At 41.7% G+C, this 6,365-nt stretch overlaps 1 pseudogene; it reads left to right on the plus strand.

Annotated features, from left to right (window-relative positions):
* Positions 1–9: 9 nt before the first annotated feature.
* Positions 10–1,020, plus strand: LOC149747791 (cAMP-regulated phosphoprotein 19 pseudogene; annotated as a pseudogene).
* The last annotated feature ends 5,345 nt before the right edge of the window (positions 1,021–6,365 follow it).

Consider the following 6,365-nt stretch of genomic DNA (forward strand, 5'->3'; position numbering starts at 1 on the left):
TCCCCCTCCCCAATTTTCTATGAAGCATTTCAAATATATCAAAAAGTAGAAAGGATAGTATAATGAACAAACTATATACCCAATTCAACAAATGTTAAGATTCTGCTATGTATATTGATGTATATGGAATTTTTTAAAATATGCATATGTATATGCATATATATATGGTTAGGGTTTTTGGCTAAGCTGTGTAAATGCAAATTGGAGACATAACCTTTCACTCCTAAATATTTAAGTATGTATCTCTCAAGAATAAGATCATTATACCTACAATAGTGTTTTTATTCCTTAAAAAATTAATAGTTTGCGGGAGAAGCTGGGTAAGAGGGAGCAGTATGTTCACGGAAGTCCCTGAGGACTTCCAGCCTCTGCAGAGGAGAAGAAGGAAATGGAAGACAAAGTGACTAGTGCAGAGAAAGCTGAAGAAGCAAAATTAAAAGCAAGATACCCTCATCTGGGACAAAAGCCTGGAGGTTCAGATTTTTTAAGGAAAGATTGCAGAAAGGGCAAAAATATTTTGATTCTGGGGATTACAACATGGCTAAAGCAAAAATGAAGAACAAGCAACTTCCTACTGCAGCCCCAGATCAGACAGAGGTCACTGGTGACCACATTCCCACTCCACAGGACCTTCCTCAACGGAAACCATCTCTTATTGCTAGCAAGCTGGCTGGCTAATTAAAAGAGCTGAACGGCATGAATCTTCTAATTCCCATTATTTCTCCTTAATATGTTACTTCTCTGCTTTTTATTTCCTTTCACTAAGTCATTTGAGAATTATGGCTTTGCAGGTAGTGGTAGTGTGTATGTAAGGGAATATACATGTGTAGAGTTTTGATTAGTTTAACAGTGCACTGATAAAAAGAACATGTTAGCGCAACATAATCTACTTGAAAATAATTGTATATATTACCTAACTCCTAGTGTAGGGCTGGTTCCAACAAGTAACAAGCAAGTTTTACAATTTTAATGCTTTGGCTTTCTTTAATTCATCTTAATTATAGCTTTGTGTGTTACTCTTATTTAACATAACCTCTATTGTATTGATTTCCTCTGCATTTTCCTTTTGGATTTTGTAAAACAGAAGTTTAAGACCACAAGTTAGAAGACAGGTCACATATTTCAAACACAAATAGATTGGGCTTCAAAAGATTTGTATCCTGTGCTTGAACTTGAATGGCCTTAAATCTGTTTCAGCTTTAACAATAGAATTTTACTTGGGCAATATTTGCCCATTCTGGTGTAACTTATGTGACTCTAGTGCTTAACAGCCGCTGTTGAAGCTAGTATTCCTATTCAGTTTTATAGTGTTAGAATACCTTTTTTTGTTGAAGATGTGAATGAAGTGTGCATGTGCATCAACTGTTGAATTCACTTTTGTGCCATTTTTGTAAATACAGTAGTTTTGCACAACCTCTCAAAAAAATTAATAGTTTCCTAATCTCTAAGCCATAGGCAAATTGTCTTTTATGGCTGGTTTCTTCAAAAAGATTGTCCAGTCTGGGACTTCCCTGGCCGTCCAGTAGTTAAGACTCCATGCTTCCAATGCAGGGGGTGCAGGTTCAATCCCTGGTTGGGGAATTAAGATCCTGCGTGCCATGTGGCATGGCCAAAAAATTTTTTTAAATAAAATTGCAAAACAAAATGTCCAGTCAAGGTTCATACATTACCTTTAGTTGTCATAAATCTTTAATCTCTTTCAAATCTAAAACAAAACCCCTCACTTTTTCTTTATCGTGATACTGAATTTTTAAAGAGACTGAGCTAGTTTCTTGTGGAGTGTCTCGTATACTGAATTTGTCTGATTGTTTTCTTATGTGGTCATTTTATTTATTCTTCTATCCCCTGTGTTTCCTGTAAGTTGGAAGGTAAATCTAAAGGCTTGAGTAGATTTCATTTAAAACACTTTTGACAAGAGGACATGATGCTCTCAGCTTCATATCCCAACATATCAGGAGGTCCAGAATGTCAGGTTGTCCCACTGCTAGTGCTAGGTTGGCTGATCTCTGGATCTCTCCGTTGTAAAAGTAGATTTTGTTTCTCTTTGCAGTTTTCTGTAGGGTGGTACTTTGGCATATGAGAATATCCTGCTCCCCAAGAACCTTTCCTCATGGTTTTAGCATCCACTGATGATCTTTTTTTTGACTCAGGAATTACATTTGGGGGTACACAATGGTAATTTTTCTAACATTTCACTTCTTATTCATTTGCTAGTTTTCTTCTGTAAAGAAGAGCTTTCTAGGGACTTCCCTGGTGGTCCAGTGGTTAAAACTCTGTGCTTCTGCTGCAGGGGATTCTGGTTCAATCCCTGGTCGGGGAACGAATATCCTGCATTTTGCATGCCTGTGCAGCATGACCAAAAATTTTTTTTAATTAAATAAATAAATAAAAGCAGAGCTTTCTATAACCAGTTGAGGCTGAATTATAGTTCCTCCTAAAAAGTCAGGGTAAATGCTAATTATTTTCTCTTTAATTACTAACATTCAGAGTAAGAACTTAGCATGAGTCACTTCCAGTGGTGACAAAGAGGTTTTCCCCTTTCTGTAATTTTCTTTAACTTCTTAGTATCACTTTAACGGATTTTTATTCATTGTTTTATAATCAAACATGGTCATTATTATTTTTGATGTTTGAATTTTCCCAAAGTAGGTCATTAGGCTTCCCTTCAAGTTGGTCCAATGTTTTGTTTTGTTTTTTTAATAAATTTATTAATTTATTTATTTTTTTCTGTTTTGGGTCTTCGTTGCTGCACACGGGCTTTCTCTAGTTGCAGCAAGCAGGGCATACTCTTCATTGTGGTGCACGGGCTTCTCTTGTGGCACAGCCCAGGCTCTAGGTGCGTGGGCTTCAGTAGTTGTGGCACATGGGCTCAGTACTTGTGGCTCACAGGCTCTAGAGTGCAGGCTCAGTATTTGTGGCGCACAGGCTTAGTTGCTCCGTGGCATGTGGGATCTTCCCGGACCAGGGCTCGAACCCACTTCCCCTGCCTTGGCAGGAGGATTCTTAACCACTGCGTCACCAGGGAAGTCTCCAATGTTCTTTTGACACACTTCCTTCCTTGCTTTCTGTCACCAGCTGTCTCAGGTTGACCTTGTACTTTCCCTGGCCCAAACCTGGAATCAGCCCTTTCTCCAAGGTACTCTGATTCCTTTTTGTAGAAGCCACAATCTGATGCACAGCCACTGGACTAGATTTTAGTGGATTTCAAGCTTTATTTTAAACCATAGAATCTTCATTCAAATGAAATCTGTCTCCGGAGCTCACAGTGTAAAATAAAGCTTCATCTCTTGAGGGATGTCCTCAGAATCCTAGACTCCACAGGTCACAGAAACTCTGGACTGTGGAATGGCCACATTCTCTTCCAGAGCTGTTGCTCTGGATTCCAGTTTGAGGTTTCAAACCCCACCCACAGGCCCTGCAGCCTTTTGTCATACTTCCCATTACGTACTTCCTTCTCACACTGTCTGACCATGCAGAGGACTGGTCCAGCTAGGAGAGAGCCCTGGAGACACCTTGGCAGCAGCAGGAACAGCCTGGAGCAGAAGACCACTTAAGACCTCTGCTGCCTCAGAGATAGGAAACAACACTTCAGAAACAATTCGGGACCACAGTTACAGAGTATCTGCCATAGACTGAATGTTTGTGTACACCCACCCCCCAGCCCCACACTAAATTCATGTGTTGAAACCTAATCCCCAGTGTGATGGTGTTTGCAAGTGGGGCCTTTGGGAGGTGATGAGGTCATGAAGGCAGATCCAGTCCTTGGATCTCATCTCTGTCTACACTCATTCCCTTGATGGTCACATCCGGTTTGTTTTTAAAAATCTACAAGCTGAAGACTTTCAAATTTATGTCTCCAGTCCCAACCTTTCCTCCTAACTTCAGGTTAGTGTGTTTAACTGCCTACTTGACATCACACATCCACAATCAAATTCCCAAACTCCTGCTGCACCCCACAGGCTTCCTCTAAATCAGTATGTGACAATTCCATTTTTCCAGCTGCTCAAATAAAAACCCCGGCGGCCAACTTGACACCTCTTTCTCCTACACCCTATATCTAATCCATCAACAAATCCTGTCACTCAAATGTCACCTAATCAGTGAGGCCACTCTATGTAAAAAAGCAATACACACACACAGTCCCTATTCTCCTTACTCCACTTTATATTTTCCTACAGCACTTATCACCATTTAATATTCTTTGTGTACTTGTTGATTTCCTTATTGTCTATCTTCGTTCACCAGAATGTAAACATCTTAAGATCAGGAGTTTTGTCTTATTCACTTACTGCTCTATTCTGGTGCCTAGAACAATGCCTGCTGCCTCTATTAAATATCTGTTGAATAAATGAATGAATAAATCTGAGAAGAGAGGCACCATACAAATGCTAAATTACTGGGAATTCCCTGGCCGTCTAATGGGTAGGACTCCGTGATTTCACTGCCAAGGGCCCAGGTTCAATCCCTGATCGGGGAACCAAGATCCCACAAGCCACGAGGCATAGCCAAAGACAAAACAAACAAACAAAAGACAAATGTTAAATTATTATATGGCAAACAATGGTAAGTATTTGTATATTGTTGATTGTTTCAGGCTTCAGAACTTATGATTACTTTTTAAAAGAGAAGCATGTACACTGTTTCTTGAAATTCTTGAATGGAGTAGAAAGGAAGCAGTGGCTTTCTAGTCTCATTTCTTCAACCTGCATCCACGTGTTATTTACACCTCACACTTCGTCGGCAGTTGGTAAGTGTTAATTAAAATGTTTATTAATACAGATGTAATTCATGATCTAGGGTGTGTATGTTTGCTTGAATTTACATAATGAGCCCTCTGTGCCTTACTAAAGTGAAGAACAATTAGATCATCCTGGAAGCCCAAATGGAAAGGGTATAGTCCTTATGGGAGGGGCACTCACCCTCTTTCTGCAGCTGGGAGAAGGTATAGCCGTTTAACCTAGATTCTTAACCCAGGGAAGCAGATGGAGGAAAAGAACAAATCTTAAGAGCACCTATTATGTGTCCTGCACCCGGATCACTGGTCTGCCTCCCTGCTGGCATCTAAGTCCCCTGAGGGCCAGAGCTTCTGAATCTCCGTATATTTCCACCCCCAACAGTAGGAGCTCCTAACACAAGGCAGCTGCCCCACTCACTTTGACAAATATGAACTGAGCACCTTCTGTACTAGGGAACCCTGCTCCAGTCATTCTCTGTCTCTTCAATCCTACCTCCCCGCCCATGTCTACTTGAGACAGGGAGAGTGGGAGGAACCAGGAGAAGAATAGAAGCAAAGGCAGAGAGGTGTCGAAAAAAATGAGCAGTGAGCATCCTTCTGGGGCTAGAGTGTGTGAAGAAATGAACGCAATGACTAGAAAGGATGCCTGGGGCTAGGTAACCAGGAAGGAAGGAACCAGGATGCTATCGTCCGGGGTTTGGCCTTCGTTCTGTGGGCAGCAGGGGAGTTAAGTGATGTGATCAGATCTCTGTAGTGGCAGCATCTGAAATCACACGGTTTTCCTGGCTAAGTGCGAGAGAGGCAGGGCCTCTCCCGTCCCACCAAACACAACATTCCCAAGTCCCCTTCACTTGCGAAGCAACAATAGGCACTTTTGCTGCTCTACATGTTAGTGCCTGTTTATTTAGTTAACACAAGTATTTGGTGTTTCTGTAATAACTGGTGAGTTCTTCTTGTTTGTTATCTTAGACCAGCCACTGTGCCTTTTTTGAGGGGGAGAAAGGTAAGGAGAAAAGTATCATTGAAGACTTTGAGAATCTGCTAAAGGCTATGGCTTAGGTTTTCCACCAAATGCACATATGCCCATCCGGAAACAATTTTACCTGGACTTTCCAGTGGTTCTCAACCTTGGCTGCACGTCAGAATCACCTGGGGAGAGCTGTCAACCACTGGTGCCTGCCTCCCACCACCAGAGGTTTTCATTTAATTGATCTGAGTACAGTCTGGATTTCTAAGCTCCCTAGGAGATTCTAGTGTACACTGAGGATTTTACATTATTGGGCTAGGGATCTGTGGACTCCGAAAGAAGGCCCCTACCTTAGACCATAAGTTCCAGGTGTGTCCATTTAACTTTGACTGTGAGTAGCACCTACCTGTGTAGGCAGGGGAGGGGAGAACGTAGCCAGTTTGAAAGAACGAGGAAGTCTTGAAGCTGTCAGCAGAGAGGAGGTGCTCACATACATTCCAGAAGGCTGCAGGACACTTAGCAAAAGAGGGGCTGAAACAGAAGAGAAAGAGCAGGAAACTTAATTGCCTTCCTGAAAGATGGATGGAAGGCCAGCAGACAACACCTTTCCCACCCACGCACTGCACCTCCCCCAAAGAGCTGAAAACATGATCGAGGGGCTGG

Source organism: Delphinapterus leucas, chromosome 13, assembly GCF_059928025.1.
Source record: "Delphinapterus leucas isolate spDelLeu-1000000601 "Yukka" chromosome 13, BTC_Dleu_Yukka2, whole genome shotgun sequence".
Classification (NCBI taxonomy): domain Eukaryota; kingdom Metazoa; phylum Chordata; class Mammalia; order Artiodactyla; family Monodontidae; genus Delphinapterus; species Delphinapterus leucas.